This window comes from Gouania willdenowi, chromosome 9 (assembly GCF_900634775.1).
Source record: "Gouania willdenowi chromosome 9, fGouWil2.1, whole genome shotgun sequence".
Taxonomy (NCBI): Eukaryota; Metazoa; Chordata; class Actinopteri; order Blenniiformes; family Gobiesocidae; genus Gouania; species Gouania willdenowi.
The window spans coordinates 24,877,535-24,899,782 of NC_041052.1; the positions used below are offsets into that span (position 1 = coordinate 24,877,535).

General features: G+C 41.5%; 1 protein-coding gene across 3 annotated transcripts in view; it reads left to right on the top strand.

Moving 5' to 3' along the window:
- The window catches only part of lmx1bb (LIM homeobox transcription factor 1, beta b), a 47,610-nt gene that overhangs the window by 16,796 nt on the left and 8,566 nt on the right, over positions 1-22,248 (top strand). The window lies entirely within an intron of this gene.

The window sequence follows — 22,248 nt, forward strand, 5'->3', positions numbered from 1 at the left end:
AAGTAAAAAAAATATTAAAATGCTCTCTAAATTTTACGTGGCATTATCAAACACACACTATACACCTATACCAGTTGTTCAATGGGAAGCTCATTTTTCATTAATAATGACATAGGTTTAGGTTTTACATACAAAAAAAAAAAAAAACCACTCGGCAACATTTAAATCAATACAAGATTCTCCATAGAACACACATCACGCATTGCTAAAATAGGCTTTGCTCCTACTGACATCTGTTCACAGTGTACTCAGGGAACGCTTCTTTACATGGCTCTGCTGTCTCATCAATCAACTTTGGTCATTAATTATTCAAAATGTTTTCTGTATTTTGGACTGCTGGATTCCACTATCACCAACTCTTTGCTTAAAGGGCCACTGTATAGAATGCCATCAGGGTAAAGAGATTTTAGCGTAGGGGGTGTGGTGCATGCGGATGTGTGGAAATGGAGCAATACTTTAGGAGCAGTACCTTAGGAATAGTACCTATGGGAGTAGTACCTTAGGACTAGTACCTATAGTAGTACCTTAGGAGCAGTACCTTAGGAATAGTACCTATGGGAGTAGTACCTTAGGACTAGTACCTATAGTAGTACCTCAGGAGCAGTACCTTAAGAATAGTACCTATAGGAGTAGTACCTTAGGAATAGTACCTATAGTAGTACCTTAGGAGCAGTACCTTAAGAATAGTTCCTATAGGAGTAGTACCTTAGGAATAGTACATATAGAAGCAGTACCTTAGGAGTAGTACCTGAGGAATAGTACCTATAGGAGTATAGTACCTTAGGAATAGTACCTATAGGAATAGTACCTTTGGAGCAGTACCTTAGGAATAGTACCTACAGGAGTAGTACCTTAGGAATAGTACCTATAGGAATAGTACCTATAGGAATAGTACCTTAGGAGCAGTACCTTAGGAGTAGTACCTACAGGAGTAGTACCTATAGGAATAGTACCTTAGGAATAGTACTTATAGGAGCAGTACCTTAGGAGTAGTACCTACAGGAGTAGTACCTATAGGAATAGTACCTTAGGAGCAGTACCTTAGGAATAGAGTAGTATTGGTGCCTTTATGGCAACTCGGAGATCTGGGTTTTCCAAACTTCTACTTGAAAAAGTACATTTGACGGTCACAAATCACACAAACATTAATGTTGTTATTGTAAATACTATCTCAGTCAGCCATGTTTTGAGGAAATTTTTGACATGCTGCATCTCAAATTTTTGAAGTTAAAAAGGCAGATTACTGAGTTGTTTGAATGCAGCATCAGTCATTCTACTATTGGCCATATGTGGACTTCAGGCGAGGGTGCAAATTGCAACTCAAGGTGGCGCAATTCTGGTCTAAATTTAATATAGCAAAACATTAATAAACAACCTGTTGGAGTTTATCCCTGCAGCTTTTACCAGAGCTCAAAAGATCCATCTTAGTGAATTCAAAGCGTAAGAAATGCCTAAGCATCATCCAGTAGCTACATCTCCTCATAGAATTCACAAAGGGGGCCTGGAGCTTCAGGACAGCTCTCGTCTCAACATACAATAAGATGTTTGCTTCAAACAAATAGCCCTGTCACTCTTATGAGCACACATCTACCCCCTCTGTTCACTCTTATCGTCATGGTATCTGAGCATTGGGATGTTTTCCATGGGCCATGGGCTCACAATAACGATACAATACAATGTTTAAGAAAATAAAAATGCAGTTGGAAAAATAACCATGCTTTTATTTGACTTTAACCCCTAACATACTACTTACTATGGGTATGGCCTTTCCAACTCAAAAGCAACATGAACAAATAAAAAAAAAAAACATTAACATACACTAAATATGAACAATTTTTCCCATTTAAAGTGTAAAAAGTGCCAATCTGAGACTGACAATTCATGCCAGTCTAAAATTAAAACCAAATCATCAAAAAAATATTCCTTTCCATGTATGAACATTGCATAAAAAATGTAGTTGTTTTTTTTAAAAAAGGAAAGAAAAAAAAAGAATATTAATATTGTGTACATTTTCTGGCTGCAATTCAGATCTTTGGGTCTTAAACATGTCTCTTGCAGTTGAAAAGATGAGATGGTTTGAGACAACAACATACCCCGTCTTCTCAATATTGCAATGCCAATTTATTGTTGCAGGAAATATCGTCTTACCTTTAGAAGAAACCCATTATACCAACACCACGACCAAAACGGTCCCACTCTCATCCTTCTTTTTACTGTTCTCTCTAATCACTTTATTCTTGTATTTCCTCCCTCACCCAGGTGTTTTTATACATATTTCCATCTATTAGTGATGGTAACATTAATGCACTATAATAAATGTATTGTATTGTTTAAATAAATAAAAAATACAAAACATGCCTTATCGTAAAAACAGCTACATGTAGTGTTAACCTAAAACAACAAATGCAGGCCTAGTTAAAAAAATAAATAATCAGAGGTGCTGGTTTACTGGACACCTGCCAAGGCAGTAAAGTGAAGAGTAACACTTTCACTTTTTGACTTATTTGCATTTACTTAAATCCTATTGTGTTTTGTCATGCGGGGCACAATTGGGATGCTAACTGTCATGTAACTTTTATCTTCATCTTTACAAAAAAGTCTGGAAGAAAAGTCATTGTCAGTCAGCCGGCTAATGTCCAAAAAGGTCGCCTGCTGCTCTGATTGAAGTAAGCCTTGATGTTTTGACCCACCACACTGAAAGTGAAAGGTCGTCGGTCAGCTTGTCAGTCAGGTTTGGTGGTTTTTTAATCATTTCATCTTCGCTGGGGGGCTCTCCAGAGACCCCTGCAACGTTTAGCAGTCTGTGGCTCAGGACCCCAGGGCTCGTCTAAGCTCTGCCTGTATCCAAGCTGCCATTATTAGCTCTGCTCTCCAGAGCTTGCCGCTCATCTCTCCCCAGAGAGGACGGCTGAGAAATGAAGCTCGCCAGCAAGGCACGGCAGTGGAGGGCCAATAGCCCGACATGGAACAGTAATTACTCCATTGATATTCCTCACACAATAACACTGTCATCTCTCATTTGCATAACCTCACTCGGCTCGCCACAGTCGATGAATGCATATGATCTTGTCAAAACGACAGCGAGAATTTGGATGGCACATGATTGTAGAGGTTTTTCACCTTCTTTTAGCTGTCGGCTTTGTTCCAACGATGTAGGATAAACTGTTTGATTGTGACCATGTTAACAGAATGAAAGAAGAAACCACCTCTCTGCTATTGGATGTATACAGAGCTTTCTGGCTCAGCTGTCTTTGTGGTATTAGAACATAAACAACAAAATGAAGAAAGGAGGATGTGGTGTATCAGGTTTGTAGCAGTGTATGTGCGCGTGTGCGTCTGCCTGGGAGAAAAAGTGCGTTGAGGGGGTGGGGTGTCAGTGGATGTCATAGGGCCCTGTCTCAGCCTTTGGTTAATGGTCATTGGTCATAGGCTGTCTCCCCTTTATTTCTTTTGCTCTCCTGCTCTATCCTCCCAGGTCCTCCCACTGGAGCAGCGCCCTCAGGCACCGCATCATTTATTGCTGTCAGGAGTCACAGTGGAGAGGGGTGGGGAGGAGAAGGAGGGGAGGGGAGGGAGGGGGCGTGTAAGGAGGAGGGAGAAATGGAGAAGATGTGCTGCAGGAAAGGAAGCCAATAGAGGCGTTGAGGAAAGGCAGGAATGGTCGACTGTCAAATCTCAGCCGTTGAATATTTAATGGAGCCTGGAGTGTTTATTTAGTTAGCCTGTCGATTTTTACCGCTCTGTCAATAGAGGCTCCCGTGTAGCCTGCTGATGATCTTTAGTGTCTCTTCCCCCAGGAGAGGCCAGGCACTAAATGCAATTATGGATTTTCCTGCACCGCAATGTGTTTGATATTTTTACTGATCTAATTTGCAATCTGGTAGTTTATTGTTTGGCATTTTAGTGGCGCGCAAGTGGCGAGGCAAATTTGATTTCCCCTCATAATTCTTTATAACTTCATTAATGCTGTTAGCACATTGGCACGGATCTTAAATAAAGCTAGAGAATCATCCATTGGATGAATGCATTTGTAATTTTTATTGTCTCAATGCCCCATTCTTTTCACAGATTCTCGTTCTAATTAAAAATCATCCTCATGGTGTACTGTCTAAGTGAAATATGCAATCCTAATCAGGGTCGAATGGTTTCCTTCACAAGGCCTTGCATATTCAACAATTTGCCTTGATCAGTTGTGGCAGAAGCGAAACAGATTCGAAACGTGTCTTACTATCTGTGGCATACAGGATCCAGGAACAGACAAATGAGGGTGTTAGCCAGAAAAACAACAAAAGCAGCCGAGGCTAAATAATGTGGGTAATTGTCTCAGAGAAACGGTGTTACTTCAAGTGTTTCTGTTGAGCCGTAGGATTTCCAGCCCTATGACGGATGTGTTAGTTAGAGGGGCAGCATTAGCCATAATGCTGTTAGCATGTAGCCATGTGAGTGATGTGCTAGTTAGATGCCCAGCAGTAAAGCTAATGGTGTTAGCGTGTTGAGCCTTCAGAGGGATGCAATCGGTTAGGCTGTGATGGATGAGTGTCGCGCTGCAGAGGCCTGCAAGCCTCCTCATTCGCTGGCCTGTCAGCGTCTTAAGTGGACATGCACAATTAGCGCTGAAATCAGAGACCGCTTAATCTGATAGCAGGGTGAACATTCAAAAGCAGAAATGGCTTATCTGACTGCTGCTGAGTGAATGATCGCCATGATAAAAACAAGACTCAAAGGTAGAGAAAAAAGTACTAGAAGGTGTCTTCATGTAGAATTATTTTAAATCTGCAGAAAGTGCAGAATTATGTTCAAACACAGACCTGTCTGAGGAACAAATGTGCCGACATTTCATTCCAAACAGTAGTTTTAACAAAAAAAAAAATCTATGTTATTAATTGACTATCTGTCATCACTGCTGTTGAGTGACTGTTTGACTGATAGCAGCCGTCATGTGTCATGAAAGCTGCATTCTACTTTCAGCCGTGAACTTCTAAAACTCCGACACACTTAAAGTACCGGACGTTTTCACACTTCCCTCAGTTTTCAAAACAAACGGCATAATAAATCAAAGACAGGTAGATCTGTTGCAGATCAGACAAACCTGTTCACACTTGGCACGGTGCTGCACACAGAAACGTAGCTGTCATTTGATGCTGAATTGCAGGATTGACTCGATGTCGCAACGATAAAGGCAATCACAAAGGAGTTGATGAAGTGTTTGCATCACTTCACGTATTCTGCTTTGATCTGCTTTGACATTTGACAATAAATCTGTATTTATTTGGATTAGTCATACGCGACTCCTTTGTGAGAACTCCTCCACAGCTTATACTCTTCCCATGATCCATTCATTTTACAAATGTAAGAATCAATCAGTGCGATGTGAGTTAGGAAAGACATTTTGATAACCAACAAAGGAATCTCACTATTTAGTTAATTTATCTGCAGACTAAATAGATGTGCTCATTAAGCTCTGCTGAAAAATGTATCTAGCAGCAATAAATCATCATTGTTACTGATGAGGAAATTGATTATTATCCTTTTAAAGCTCTCTGTTGTGTTAATAGTTTCAATCTCTACAAACACAGGGAATTTGCTTGTTGTAATCACTGCCTCGCAACAAGAGCAATTCAAAGCTAGGCTTTTATTTCTGATGATGGACTCGACAGCTTAGATGTTCAGTATAAATGGGACAGCGCTGCACCTCCAGCAGCTCGCAGCTGTTCTCCTCCCACCTTGTGGTTATAGAAGAAAACAAAAATTCTTGGACAACTTTTTATAAATGACAGGAGCGCACATGAAAGATGTTTGTACTCTGGCCGTGTGTGAAATTCATCGTTCTTATCAGCTGAGATTAGACGTGAGCGAGGATGAGGAGGATTTCTCTCAGAGCAGAACATGTCATGTCTCTGTAATAGTTTATGATTCATCCCTGCACCTTTGACTAAATAATGAGGGATGACAATTAGAGCAGGCCAGGGGAGTAGGAATCAAAGGACTGAGATTCCCCTTGGCAGAGTCAGGCATGTCTTAGTGTGCTCCCAGCAAACAGGATCCAGATGTCGAGCACTGTGCTGCCATAGGCTGCTGCTCCTGCCACAGCCACAGGACAGGGGCTTTTTTTTACCAGCTAACAGCTAGCCAGCCTATCTCTCAACCTCCAAGCTTGCAAACATGACAGGAGACTCTCCCAGTGAGAGCCTGGATCAGAGGCCCACACTCCAAATAAGAGGATTCCATCTGATGGTGCTCACCGAGCCGCCAAGGGCTGCAAAGCATCATTTCTTCATGCTGTGATTTATCTCCTGCTTGGTTTGTGTCTCTATCCTCTCTTTGTCTTTCCCCGTCCTTTACTTTGTGTCTCTCCTTGCTCACTGTGCTTGTGGGGCCTGTGGGCATTGACAAAAAGACAAGTCATGTTGGGAAACAGGCTTTTAGTTGGTGAAATATAGTTGCAGAGAGTGAAAAGCTGTTGTACAAAAACTATTTTAATTGAAACAATCTTCAATTTTCTTTAACCCCTCTTATAAAAAGGGGAGAACTTGTAAATGATATTTGGTATCTGTTAGTAGATGGCAGGAGGGAGTGGAGTCAAGGGGTTGTTGCGTTGTCACTCAGCACGGCGGCAAAATCAATGGTTCGATGTGGCAGAGAAAAGGCCAGCAGAGCGCTATTGATATGTTTAACAAATTAGCCCTGATGACGGCAGGTGTGATTGTGAGCTCTGCTCCGGGGTCAGCTCGTCATATGGTGGCTAAGAGACACGATATTGCTGCGTGTCTTGATCTCTCCATTCCCTCACAATGGCATTAGGGGCACCCCAGGGAAATAAAGAGTCCCATACCCCTATCCCCAGTGCTCTTCAAATTAACTCCCCAGAAGGTTAAGCTCCCTGATTCATAATTATTCAAGCCCTCACCGCTGCCACCACCAGCAACCCTCTTCACATCCACCCCAAGACCCTTTGCTTTTTTCCCCGTCTCTCTCCTTCTGACACTTCTCCTGAGTGGCTCTTGGCTTTTTGTGGGAAAGCCCAGGAATTAGATTAACTAAGCCTGACTCGTGAGCGCACAGCCAGATGACGGGAGCAGCATTGGACTTGATCTCTGCCCGTCTAGCTGTCTCTCTATTCAATCTATCTGTCTGTCTCTCATGGAGTGTGTTATTACTTGTGAGCGTCCCTATGGATGAGACATTTTCAGCCCCAGCTATTCTGCAATTGCATATATGACTCTCAGAGGAGCGTCCAGTGTCAGGAGTACATCTCACTTGCATGGACATGATTTAAATTATGTGAGCCGCGATTGGCCTTCAGCTCTCCATTTGTGGGCATGTGACAGTCTCTGCTCATTAAATGAATGCCAACAAAGTGAACAAATGACAGTAAAAGGTTGAGGCAAGAATTGATGAAAAAGTCAAAGCGTTGTACGTTTTTTTCTTGGACTAAATAATTTTTGCAAACATTTGTGATTAACCTCAGTGACTTGAATGTGACCTGCTGGAATCACTGTGCAATGTTTTGTTAATAGCATTGCAGTTCTCAATCAGCGCAGATCTTTTGCGGTGGAGCCGTGCGCCTCCAAAGTCAATTGGGTTCCTCTGGAGAGCGAGGTAATGTAATGAGGGACCACTCAGGCTGAGGGCCGAGCTCCGTCCTCCACAATCACATAATTAATCTCCTGATTCTGCTGCTCACCATGTCATGACAGATATGTTTGTGTTTGGTGCATAATGGTGAAGTGCTTTGTGCTTCCCACATACCCCTGTTTTGGAAAACGGTTATAAAGCCCATTCCTTTACAGCCTACAGAGGAATACGCACAGAACAACACTCCCTTTGGGCCCTATTAGGAGACAAAGAGAAACACACACTTCTCAGGCAGGTACCCTAATAATATGTTGGCAATTTGGGTAATGACTGGGAGTGAGATAAACTGAAGTGTGTATTACAGGTAATTGGATCTGCACTGTGTTGGCTACCTAAGCATCTATGGTGTTGTGCATTGTGAGTTGTTTCTTTAGTTGGTTACATGGGGAACAATGAGATTGACTGCTACTGATAAGTAGTAGAGGGTATTCTATCAGCACATACAGCAATAATGGCTGATTTGTGATATTTTAGCTGCTCACTCCCACAGACGTCATCAGACCTCGAAGCCAATAAGAAGAGTGTTAGATACCCAGTTTTATTACTTCTCTTTGGATCTCAGTTCACGCAAGCACTCCCAGTTAGTCGAAGGATGACAAATACAACACCCGAGGCTGTCGGAATGATCAAGTTGAGAGAGTTTGTTTCTCTAAGGTGAAGCTTCGAGAAGTTGGAGCCAAATGAGAGTTGTCAAGCCTGTGAGGTGGAGCGCAGAGTGGAGCATGCGGTGGAAGCAATGCAGTGGTGCCTTTTGAGGCCTGATGAGCTGGATCTCTTCGGCCTTTAAAGAGATTACCTTGGCAGTGTAAGGAGCAAGTCTACCCAGAGGGTTTAGTGGAAGATAGGCCAACCAGCCCATTACCAATACTGCAGAGGACCTTCACAAGCTTCATTAATAATCTGATGATGAATCACTACTTTAATTGGTGCTTTATAGCTCTTGCTGATCCCTCACCCCATCTCTGCAACACCATTCATAACAGGCATGTATGGTAGTTTGTTTTTTATGTCAAACAACAATCAGTTTCTATTGATTAGCCTCACTCATTTATTGAAGGGCGGGTTCGAGAGATTGGAATCACAAAGATTGTAATGACTTTTTACATGCAGGCAATCCTTGTTTTCAAAGTCGTTGATTTGTCACAATTCTTATGTCTGTTTGGTTCAAAGTAGAGCCTGTTTAAAAAACTACACACAGGGTCAGATTTCTCCCACTCTTAATTAGATGAGGGACGGTCTAATTAAATCACATTCATTATCCTCAGCTCTAGAAATCATGAGGCTCTATTGGAAATAAGGTTAGGCTCCCCCTCATCCATCATGGCCTAACTAACCAATTTACAGGCCAGCCTTTTGCATGAGGCATTATTACCTTGTCATAAACACTTACCTTTAAAATCCCCGAATCAAGTTGTGATATGCTAAGGTTTTATCACATTAGTTTGTGATACTGTGTCAGCCTCTTTCTGCCCAAGATAAAAGAGGCTCTGAATAATTCCATTAGCCACAGAAGGCGGAGACAGTGCAAACAACTGCTATTTAAAGCTGGCCAATAATTCTGTATAATTAAGACATACTACAGTTCCTCACACAGAAGAGGGACCAAGGGCTTTTCTGTGATGAAACAGCAAAACAGTGAAAAATTGGACAAACAGGCTTGTTGTAAGGATTTTACAGCAAAATGGACCACAAATGCTTTCCTCTGTTGGTATACAGAGCATGAAGGTTTGAATATTGTGAAAAAATATATGTTATGAATTGCACACATGTCCATTGTTTTGTCGTTCAAGCAGCTGAGAGTATTTCTATCCCTTTTGTCTTGGAAACACTAAAAGTTACCATCATGATTATTCGGAGCGCGACGGGTATATCTGCGCTGTCATTCATCATATGACTGGTCTTTGATATTACTGATGCTAAAGATTGATTAAAGCCCCCTCTTTTAATAAACTCTCCCTACCCCGGCTATCTTTGCATATTTACATCTGATTAGCTTGGGTTTTGCATGTGAATAGAATCCTAAAGATGTGAGAATGCTGTTGCTTAAAATTTATATCGGTCCACCATCGGGCCACAAGCCCTTAAATGCCGCTCAGTGGCAGAGCCATATTCGGAACCACATGAGTCCTGTCCTCTGATCTGTGTTGGAAAGTGAATTAGTAAGCTCCATTCTAAAGCCAGTGATAGCAATGGGCTGAAAGCAGTGATTTGTTGGCAGCGTATATTATAGCCCACAGTCAGGGAAGGAGAGATCAGAACAGTGTGTGCGTGTGTGTGCGTGTGAGTGAAGGATAGAACAGGGGGCCTTATCACTCAGTGTTTACTCACAGTAAATTGAGTTGAAATAATAGTCTTTCTCTGAGGCTAAACAATAGAGCAGGCTGCAGGCCGAGGGCCCAGGCTGGTGCAGAGCTGGACCGCGCCACTTCATAATGAAAGGCTGAGCCCGGGGCAAAGAGGAGGAGGTGGGGGTGTCCTTTATGTGGACAGTTACACCAGTCATGGAGCAGACACCCCTCTGACAGACACCTGGGTTGGACAAGGGATGGATAGAAGCGTGGAGCAGGAATGGTGAGGCCTCGGGGCTCTGTCATTAGGTTTGTGTTTGAGAGGAAGATGAGTGCCCTGAGGAGAGAGGAGCGACAGGTCCCGGTGGGACAGCCACCACGACCTCCCATTCCCCTGGGTGTGCACGGGGACTGGTGGGATGTGTCAGTTTGTTAGCCCCCCTGATTCAACACGCTCCCATAACCCCTGGCTATGTGCAAGCACTGGGAGGCTAACCTGCAGGGAGAGAAAGAGACAGAGAGTGTAAAGGAAAGGAAGGAGTGAAAAGTGAGCAAGGCATGGAGAGCACATCCATGGACACTCCTAAGCCATTGTTCCTGCGTGTGTGTGCTTCAGCTGCACCTCAGCTCTGCCTCTTTGCCTTCATTTATCATTCGGCAACATAAAGTGCTGCCACAGCATTATAGAAACAGCTGCTTTTTCCAGACAGCCACGGAGAATGGGCTGCTCCCCACAACAAAAAGACACTCGTGGTCCTAAAGAGAGTGTAAAATTGGTTGGTGAAAGCAAACCTTTTTCCTTGCTGAGAGGCCTGACCACGGGTGTCACCGGGGCGAGAGACATTGTCATAGCATCTGAAGACAAATAGCAATTCATATCAGCTTGGTCGGGGGTACAATGAGTAGCAGGGGCACCACACCGCTCGGCCTTGTTCACGCTCAGATATGCATAACTCCAGCTGCAGAGCATCGCTCTCTCCTGACAATACATATCCGACTGCTTAGCAGAGCCATGCACGGATGAATTATCCGAGTCAAACTTGCATATCGCTCGGCACTACAGCATAATGCAAAGGTCAATTTACAGAGTGCAGTGCCAAAGTGAAGGGAAAATAATGCGTGTCAGTACTCTGTCAGGGGTCATGATGCAGTCAGTGAGGGGCTGTGCTAAGGGTACCAAGTTGAACCAAGGTAAGCGCCCCAGGGCCATGCAGGTATACTGTCAGCTAGCTCGCGGAGAAACAAGACGTGCTGTGCCATGCTTCACCATTCCACTCTGAGGCTCCACGTGGAGAAAAGAGAATTTTGTCTAACCTGTTCTCATCCAGCTGAGGAAAGGAGATTTTACTCACCGGCAACGACATGACAGAGAATTGCTTGGAGTGTGTGTGAGTACGTGTGTGGGAAAAACTGAGAGCAGTGAAATGAAAGAACAAAAAAAGGGCATCAGACACTGCTGCCAGACCTCCCCAGGCGAAATGCATGCTTAGCTGCTTTAAGACGCAAACAAAATAGTTTCACAGTAACTTTAGCTGCACTGACAGAAGGAGAATTTCCCCACACACATAATTCAAGCTGCAGCAAGTACATACAATGCATTTATTGTTCCTTTTAGGTTCATCTGTAGCTGCTATGGGCAAACCAACCTGATGACAACTCTGGCTAAAGTCCCCATTAAATGTGTTTTGGTAGGAAATCATAGCCTCAAGTTATCATTATATATTTTGTTTACTTGGTTAGTCAGCAGGTCAGGTAATACGGACCATCAAAACGAGGAAATAAAGATATTTACTACCTGCATTTAAAAGCTGGCAAGCTACATAGCATTAGCTTTTAGTCATATGTTTCTAAGTCATTCTGTTAGTTCGATGTGATGGGTTAACTTTCCTTTCATTCATTCATTCATTCATTCATTCATTCATTCATTCTGCTGTTTAGGTTAATGTGGGGATGTTGGAGCCAGTATTATTCTATTGTCTGAAGCAGGGTTTGGGGTCAATTATAATTGTATTGGCGTAATTGGTAATTAATTACAATTATAACGTAATTATAATTGAACAAAATATGTTGCTGTTGTAATAGTAATTGAATTGTATTTGAGTTCAGATAATTTACTTTTTAAATTGTAGCTGTCATGAAAACTTTATAAAAAACTCATTTACAATGTCATCAAACACAAACCTGGGGAACCATGTTGCAGTTCTATGGCTTACACATAAGGCCAACATAGTTAAAATAGGTCAACCTGTCGGTTCTCTTGGTTATCTTTTACCATTTAAAAAAAAATTTAAAAGAATGAAATTGAGGGGAATACTGACAGAAAAAAAGCTCAGACGCCCACATCAAAAATATTAAAACCAAAATTGTCGTGAATAAAAAAGTCTAACAAATTACCCAATAGATGAGAAACAAATTAGATGATAGATGATAAATTTCTTAGTGTATTTTACAGCTGATTTAAGACATGTGACCTATTATCATAAGAGACGCTAACAGAAAGTTAACACAAGAGGAAGGTTACTTTTTATAGGGTTATTTATTAAAGGCTCAGTAATTGTGATTAATTTAATTTGAATTTTAGTAATTGAGATGTTAATTGCAATTGATTCCAGTGGGAACACAATAATTGTAATTGGGAAAAAATACAGGTCAACATAATCGTAGTTGAGTTGTAATTGAACATGGATAATTGAAGATGTAATTGTAATTTAAAAATGTAATTGACCCCAACCCTGGTCTCAAAGCATATTATAGTCTGAAAATTGCAGTGTTGATCAAATATTTTACCTTTTACTACTTTGTTGCTAATATAATAGTTTACATTAAATCAAGATCAAAAGTTTTCATGAAGCTTTATGCTTCATAAATATATATAAATGCAGACAGCCTGTAAAAACTGATATCTAAAAACACAATAGAAAAAAAAACAAAACATTTCTAAATAAAGTTTTTAATATGTTTTATTGATTTATTTTATTTGCTATCAAGGAAAGTTTAAAGAAACATAGATCTACAGAAAAACACAGCGAATTTCAATGTCAATTGAAAATGAAAACCACCATTGCTCTTGGAGCGTTGCTAAGCTCCGTAGAGCGTTGTTTGTGTTCCTGCATCATTTCTACATTGAAAGTTACAATTATAAAGTGTGAGGAAAGAAAAAATGTCTTCATGAATATCTAGTTTATATTTACATTTATTTTATGTTCATTATAGGATTTTATTGATGCTTTTGACACATAACATTTCTGTGAATTTATACATCATTCCTTAATTTGCTATTGCACTACTATTACCACAAAATACTACTGATTAAATGCACTTTCCCTTTCATCTTTAAAATATATTTGTGTAATTTCATCATATAGACATTGATAGCTAACATTTAACCACGCTGGTCTTACATTGTTGGCCCAACCAGATATTATAAATGAGCGAGTGTGTACAGATACAGTTATGAATCCCACTGTCCTTTCTCTCTCTCTGTCTCGCTCTCTCTCTCTCGACCTGAAGCCTCCTGGATTTTGTAGGTGGTCTTGATAACGTAGCTGAAGGTCTTTAGTGAAACAGCGGGTTTTTGGTTTGCTCTGCGGTGTGTGTGCGCCCCTCTGTCTGTTTGACACATTCCAACACTGCACTCCTCTCAAAGGCTCCTAACTACCAGTCCGTCGCCATGGGTACAAGCATACATTCATGCCAGCTCTTCACACTCAGAGACATATTTGTTTGGCTAGTGTAGCTACGTTCCTGACAAAAAAAACACAGCTTTTTAGCATAACACCTGCTAATCTTGGGATTTAGCTCTTTGAAGAGGATTGCTGATCAGAAATTCAAATATATTATTTGAATGCTAATCTGAATGTTAATCCCTGGCCCCTGGGTTTTAAAACATCCTGTCTTTGAATAACAATGTTTATTTTTCATTTGCTTTGTCTTTTTCCATTTTCTCTCACCACTGCTCCCCCTCCTCATTTCCCAACCCTTCTTTAGCTCTGCTGCCTATTCCCACAAGGAACGAAGGACACCATTTTGGTGTGTGTGGCAATTTGGAAGATTATTATTTATATTGATGAAAATTTAGGAATGAAGCATTTTTTTTTATTGATCTTTGAATCCCCGAACAATTGATAAGTCCTCCTGCCATTCTCTTATTGACATCATCTGTAATGATTACAATCCCAAACACAAAAAATAGGTGGAATATGTAATAATGCTGGTTGCAGCAGCGCTCATTTATCCCTTGCTTTTGTCCTTTTCATGGCACTTTTATGTTGTGTTTTGTGTCTTTGTTATTCTAGATGTTATCTACATCTCTGTGTATCTGTGAGGCTAATTGTGCAGGACAGGGTGTTCTTTAAATAATGCTTTGGATAAATAAATGTCGAAAAAAAAGAAGAGAAGATAACGCATAACAGAGCAGACCAAAACATATACATCCGTATGAAAAAGCCATCCTGCTTATTGACCCGTCTGAGTGTCTGACATGGTGTGTATTACCACTGCGGTACAGTATGTATGCCTCTGCCGTCTTTCAGTTTGCTGCTCTTTTGATAGCTGTTCCTATTGTGCTTACTTTTGTCTTGAAAGAGACACAAAGACAGAGAATCAAGGGCAGCCGGATCACAAACAGATGCATTTGGATCTTGTGAACAAGGTCTAATTCCTGGTTGCCTCACATTCTCTCCCTCCAAACTAATTTTGGGCTTAGGCTGAATCTCTGTTAAGTAAACAGAGACGCCTTATACAACCATCCTCCATCACAATGATCTCCACATCATCTGGGCCCATTAAAACCTCGGCAAACACTTTACTTTGCACCAATACACTAAAGACGAGAGGAAAAGAAGAAGAGGAAACACGCAAGGGCTTTTTTTCTCTCTAGGATTTTCCCAGATTGCCTCTCTTTCTCCTTTTCCACCGATTAATCCAGTATCTTTCAGTCCGGGTAAACTCCTCAAGATGGACATTGCTTGGTTCAGGGTGGAAAGGGGTCAAGCTCCATTGGCCTCTGCACAGAGCTGTGGAATTTTTCATTAGTGCACAGCTGGGTCACAAGTGGCTCCAAAGCCGTCTTAATATTGTGTAGGCCCACAGATTAGGAGTGGAGAAAAGAAGCCAGAGCGTGATGCTCTCCACCAGACCCTGTCTTTGCATATTTGCAGACTTGTGCTTTGAAACACCTCATATTACTGTTTGTTTTATTTCTTAGACCCATAGCCTCTGGGTCAATAGTAATTATAAAGCCCTCCAATCCAAATGTTGTTTTTTAACCATTCCAGTGTGGCATCACAAAGATGTCTGCATTTATTTTCCTATAGTAGAGTATTTTTTAATCATGTATCTCAGGGATGCCGTACTACTGAAACATGTGAAAGCCATTACACAGAGTAGCCGACACACTCTCTCCTTCAGCGGTCGTAATCGTCTGCGGTGGCTCGCCAGTGGCTCTGCTTCAGCTCACACAGATCATTTGTGAAGGGGTGAATATTGAAACACAATAACAACAGCTACAATTATAGGTTACAGACTTTGATGATTTAATCTGTTTTGCAGAAATTGGTTTAGTTGCGATAACAAACATCTTTAGAGTAAAAACATTCAATATAGTTGATTTTTTTTTTTTTTATGAGAGTAGCTTGAAGATAATTGGAGAGGAAATAGTAAGAAACAACCTCAAAACGTCATGATTAATTCACTGATGCTGCCCCGGAGACAGTGAGAGCGTATTGTTTGCTCTGAGCTCTAAATAAAAACTGAGCCCAAAATGTGATGTTGCACTCATTTTACATACTCAGGAACACCAGCTGTCCAAACAGCATCATGTGTGCTCGCCTGCTTACTCTTGTGTTTAGATGTGTACTTAGCCTCCTCTGCTGCCCAGCGTACTGTCCTTTTCACTCCGGGAGCTTTGTTCTACCTGTGTGGCAGGAGACACATTTTTCATGCTGTTTTTGTGGTGACAGACGTATAGATACATGCATTGGAGGGACAGGAAACTGAAAGACATTTGTCTGCATTTGGGTTTTTGACTTGCTTTAGGATTTAGGCCAAATCACACCTTTGGCGTCATGGAAACGTCTGTGGGAACGGATACATAATAAGAAATACACATGTTGCTGGAATAGTGCTGTACACACATGCACACTAAATGTTGGTCACATTGGGTAATCTGTAAAACACTCAGTTCCTGATATGACATCATTTAAATAGCGTCTTAAGGGTTCAGCTTTCTTTGTGCAGCTGTGCGTTGCAGCGTAATGCAGCGATATGCCTGAGATGTCCATCTGACCATCAGAGGAGCTGTGCATTCCAGCACATGGGAGCTCATGTTGCTATAGAAATAAAGTGGCGTATTTATTTTCACAATAGCAGGCATGTGGGGTGGACAATCCTGAAAGCACTTCACACCAGAGCAACTGTAACATTGCTCCTCCCAGCAGCTAATTCTAAACATGTTTCCTCTGAGTGGAGATGCAGGTGCACATGCATCAACACATCGGACACGTCTCTGCTATTATCTTTGATATGCCAAGTGCAATCAGCTTGTCTCATCCCTCCCCGGTGAGCTCGCCGGCAGTCAGAGCTTCACTTCAGTACAGGGAACAAGCACAGCCCTGTGGCCAGAGCTGTGTGATGAAGAAGGCACCTTTGGGCCATTAGTGGTGTACACATCTCCCGTTAATGTGTTTTACTTTTACCTGCTGGGAGTTTAATTAAAAAACAAAGAGCCTCAATTTAAAGGCCATTATTATGCTAATGTAGTAAGCACGGGATGGTGATTAAGCAGCTTTTAGAGCTGACTGGAGCTGGCCCTTGGGAGCAGAAGGATGGCACTTTTTATTTTGCTTCATTACTCTCCATGAATCTATGCTCCAAAGAGAAATGCTGATCCTAAGAAACAAGGTCAGCCACAGAGATCATTTATGCAGACAGCCTCATCACCACTTTTCCTGCACTCAACTACTCACACAGGCCTGAAGTTCACCCTATCCTCCTTTTTACAGCGATGGTAGGAAAGCTGTTGTGGTCTATTCTTCTTTTGGAGTCGACCTTTATCATCACTCCCCGTGGAAGCAATCACAGGCTCGTATTAGCTCAAATAGGGAAGCTATTTTTGTTTCCGCAGACAACGGCTTGTACCTGCTTCATGTGAGGCTAAAAAGAAAAAAAAGATCGTTGAAAAGGTTTGCCTTCCTTCATCAATGTACAGGGAATCAAATGTTCTCCCTTGCTTCAAAAGCTTGTGATACCGTTGTTGAGCCAGTTTTCAAACACAAAAGCATGTCTCGTGAGAAGCAAAGAAATACCTTCTTAAAACTGTGATATTTTAAGACGACCAACAAAACACAATATGATGCAACCTTGAAAATGTAATTAAAGATTTTTGCTGTAAACTTTTATAAAAGTATCTGAGGATTTAAAGCAGCTGATTTGAAGAAATATGTTTTCTCTTTCTTGGTTGGATGAGAATGTAAATACCAGCAGTATTTAAATATGAACAGAAATCTGTAATGCAGAGCTTAAGCCAGGTAGTTTAGCATCGGAATAAAAACCAATAAAATCCAGATGAAATATAATTTGTTCATGGGTGAGTATTAAAGATTTGACATGGAGAGTTACTTTGCTTAGCTAAGTTAAGGCAGTCAGCAAAAATGTGCATCCCTCTACACGCATTGTTCATTATTGCTTGCTTTTAGCACATTTTGGTTCTGGAAATGGTTCACATGAGGCTGATGTCTTTATTTAGTTATCTTCAACAAACTGGAAGAAAAACAAAACATGTTCACCTATTTGGGAAACATTGTGGTTTGAAAGGAGCTAGCCAGGTCTACCAGCTGCCATAAAACCAGTCGTCTGACCGATTATCCTTTGGTCTTTTCTGGGGGCTCATGTCTGACCTGCCTCACAGGCCTCATCCCTCACCTCTGCGTGATTGGCATGGCCACAGGTTTCCTGCCCAAACACGAAAGCCCATCTTCAAAGTAATCACTTACAGCTGTTGCATGGATAATCCTCAACCCCCCCTCTACCCCTTGTCTTTAAAGAGATGGGGTGACATAATAGCTCTGACTATTCTTCTCTAAATTGTTATGGCATTTTTCGAGCTGTTGTTCAGTCGCAAAGGGGAGGAGGTGAGTATGTTGCACGTGTTACTAAATGTAGTATGATAATCAAGCAGCATAAACATCTCCTTACCCTCTCCTCCTGTGCTATTTCTCTCCTGTTCCTCCATCAGTTCCTTTTATCTCACCCTGTCCACCTGATGCTTATCACTGCAGCAGAAGCATTAAATGTATTTTCTGTCCAAGCAAAATCATTTGCAACATGTGGTGAGAGCTTAAGATGTTGTCACACTTTAAGGTGCTTCTTATCTGTTCAAAGGGAATAGGTCTGTCCATAGTTCTCCAGAGGGCTTGGAACAGCAGAGGAGTGAATGCCTCTCAGCTTTTCTTCATTTATATTTTTGTTTTGCAAAGCAACCTTAGGCCTTTTCTGGCTTTTTTCTATCTGGTTGTCTTGTTGTGAGCCACAGCATTGTCATAGTCTGTCACAGCTAGGAGGACATGAAACAAGGGTTGGTGTAAACCCTAATGTAAAAAAAAAGAACAGACAAGGGATTACAGGTATGTGGACACAGGATTAAAAGAAGGACGTAATGATTCCTTTAGAAGAGAGGTATGTGCTGAGATGGCCTCTTTTTTTTCAATTTATGAGTCGCATTCTGGGGAGTCCTGGGTAAATATTGACACTTCTTTCTGGTTGAAATGCTTCCATTGATCCACACAAGAGGATCTCATCACTTGATCCGTGCGCTCAGGTGTGGGAGGTGGAAAAGCAAGAGCTGGGACACAAGATTGTCATGCTGGTGGTCCTCTTTGTGGTGTCTGTTGTACACAGACCAGCGACACTGGGAGTCATGTTACCAAAGCTGCTGAAAGTGGATTTGAGAAGACTACGTGCCTCAGTGTGATGGGTCACTGGGATCAAGTAGCTAGAGAAAGTAGTAAAGAAATCATCAAAACGACATTAAGTCTGATTTTAGTTACACCTACAGCCTCTTTTATGTGTTTTATATCCCTGTAGAAATTCACTATAGGAGAGGTGTAGTCTTTTCTTCAGCTAATGTTATCAAGACTCCCAGCTGATGTGTTTTCTCTATATAGAATCATCATTTACATTTTCCACTTCGTCTCCAATCGCTATGCTGGCCCAGCGGCCTGGTCCTCAAACCACTAATCAGGTAATGTTGGGGAGGTTGAATGGCGTGCCTCCCTCTGGTCAACCTTCACTGCTCACACAGTGGTGTTGTTTTAAAGAGCATTCTTTAGCAGCTGAACTTGGAAAGGTATTAGAGTGGGATTAGGCTCCTCCACAATCCACTGCTTGTGTCATTCAGGGAGTTTGTGTTCTCCTCTCCCTGCTGCCACCTCCCCACTCCTCCTCTGTTTGATTGTGGCGAGCCGCAGGAGTGGGACTGACTGTGCCTTTCAAAGAAGAGGGGTAGGGTTAAATCCCTAGTCCACTGCTCCCTGCTAATTCTCCTTGTTCCTTAGAGAAGGATTTACTTCTGCTGCCAGCTTCTCAAAGGCCTTCTCTGCCCATCCGAAAAGTCGCCGTTGCCTTCCTGTGGAGGTGTGGTTGCCATAGAAGGGGCGTCATGCATGGCTATTCCATCTGAACCCCACTGGGAATGGAGACCGGGGACTGAAAACAGGCAGAAAGTCCGGATTAGACCTGAGTACAAAGCAGGACAGGAAGATTCCAGAAAGGACGAATAGGAATTACAGCAGCAAAAATAATGCAAAGTGACAGAGAGGGGAAATAGAAAAATAATGGCTTACAAGATTAGCCTCAGCAAGAAGAAAGAAGAAAGGAAAGAGGACTGAATGAGAATGTTTTCATCGAGATGAGAAGCTTTGAGGGAGCGGTCGTAGGTGAATGCTTAGGCCTGGACATATCAAAACTGTGCTAACAAGTCATTTCCGCAACTTTTTGCACTCATTCTGAGCTCTAAGCCAGCGATCATTTCCTAAACATTAGAGTTAGAGCTGGGAACTTGTCATGACAGATTCTTCTCTTCTTCTCCCTGATCCCAGCATGTAACACACTAATCCCCCGAATAACGTGGAACAAATCTAGGAACATTCACGTTTAGTTCTTCATTGTCTTTCCTTAGTTGTTGTATCATCAGAGTTTGCTCTAGTCTTTTTTTTTCTGGGGTCCAACCTGATTGTTTATATGATGATAGACTCGTACTCAACGTCTGGAATTCAATTTAATCTAGAACCCTCCTTGCATGAAAAACATCCTTAAATTTCCTATAATGATGTTGATGAAGAAAAAATAATTTACAATGCCATTATCATCATCCGTTGACAGGTAGAGGTTGTAATTGTATTGTGAGCAATGGATATCTGGAAACTAGTAAAACAAATTATTAATTGTTGTGATGTAATTAAGATGACATAAAATTCAGCTCTCCTTATTCTGATTTTATCAGCAGTAGTAATTTTAAAGTGGTGCACAGGTAATAATACAAACCACACTTGTTTCCATCATGCATACAGCTGCACATCCACACACACCCTATCGCGACTCAATCAGTACCTATAACAACATTAACATCAAAAAAACCATCCGCTTTGTTTTTCCTCCTCTCATATTTACACATTATATTCATCACTATCACACATCCCTTCCCTGAACCAGCTGATGATGTCAAATGCTCCTCTCACTACCTCCCTTCCATGTACAATGAAATAGATGTTCACAACCAACAGATAGGCGGTTGCCAGCTGTCTTCCAGACCGGGCAAACAAAAGAGGCTGCTTATAAATCCAGCTTTACGGCTGGACAAGATCAACCACACTCCCTGCCATCTTGCTCCATTTGTGACTTCAGAGGACAAATTAAGTGCCGCTCAGTCACCAATAAAATGATGCAAACATCTTCCTGAAAGGGCATAAAATGAGATGAAGGTGTTGTCATAAGAACCGTGACAGAGGCTGTGTTGTGACATAAAGGGATAATGTTGAGATATGAACAGGCTAAAAGGTGGCCTAGTAGTCACCATTTATTCCTGGTAGCCGATATGTTATCTGATGCATATAAAGTACTAGAAAAAATGAAAGAAATGTGCCGATTTCTAACAAAGGCCAGATCAGGATGATTACAGTTTAGATTTAGTGATTGAAACATAGCCTTTGCTCTTTATAGATTGTAAGTGTGAGGGGGAGGGGTTTAGGTGTGCTGAACAGCTCTCATTGACTACATAACCAGAAAGCCAATTGCCAAAATAGTAAGTGTGTAATCTAGTATTGCATGAAATGTCATGCAGTATTTTGGACGTTTGGATGTATTTCAACTTTTTTACCTCCGCCAAGGAATTCATATTTTCACCTGTGATAATTTTTTTAAAATTTTTTGTGAGCAGGATTACGTCAAAAGTACTTAAAGATTGTGAAAAGCAATTTCTGACATTTTTCTTCTAAACACATTTAAAAAAAATTTAATCGGTCATAAATGTATTCCTTAAAACATGTAAAAAGCCATTCAACCATTTATAATGTAATTGTGGAGCTAGGCTTCAAAAACTGTTTCCAATTTCTGTGTTCAGGATGTAATGGGCGGGTCAGAAATCATAGCCTCGTTACGTAACGAAGCCCCCATTAGCATAAACCTGACCCTGCTGCTAAAGCACACCAAACTTCCGTGGCCTCCAGCGGGCGCAATTCGACGACTTGCCGAAAACAACCCACACATTTGAACTCAGGGGAATAAAACGCGTCCGCTGGTGCTACATTTTCCCTGAAATGAGCACGTTTATAAACCGCGATTTTGTTTTTTGCCTCTAGCGCCGCTGACACCTTGTTTGGCCCGATCCAAGCACTTTTGGAAGCACTATCGACGTTGGAGCCGCTTTGACATTGCTCTCTCCCATAGACACAGTAAGGAGGCGGTGCCCTCCCCGCGTGTGGGCGTGGTTCCAGGTACTCTAACTGACACGCCCCCATCGTCTCAGAGGAGAGAGAAGTGCTTGTTTTTCCATGATTTTGAGACCTAATTTGATATACTTATCTTTCAAATTTGGCTCAGTGGTCACTGACACATGTTTCTGTGGTGTGACAAACTCATTATACAAATTTGTTTCTGCTTTACATGGACTTTCACAAATTATGATGAAATTTTAAACAAATATAGACCATATGACATGGAAGATCCCATTCCATTTTGGAGGTGATACTAATTCTGGTTCAGTTTAAAAAATAAAAAAAATCTCTTTTTCCTCATGATTCGCAAAATTTCTTAAATTCATATCTCGGTGTGT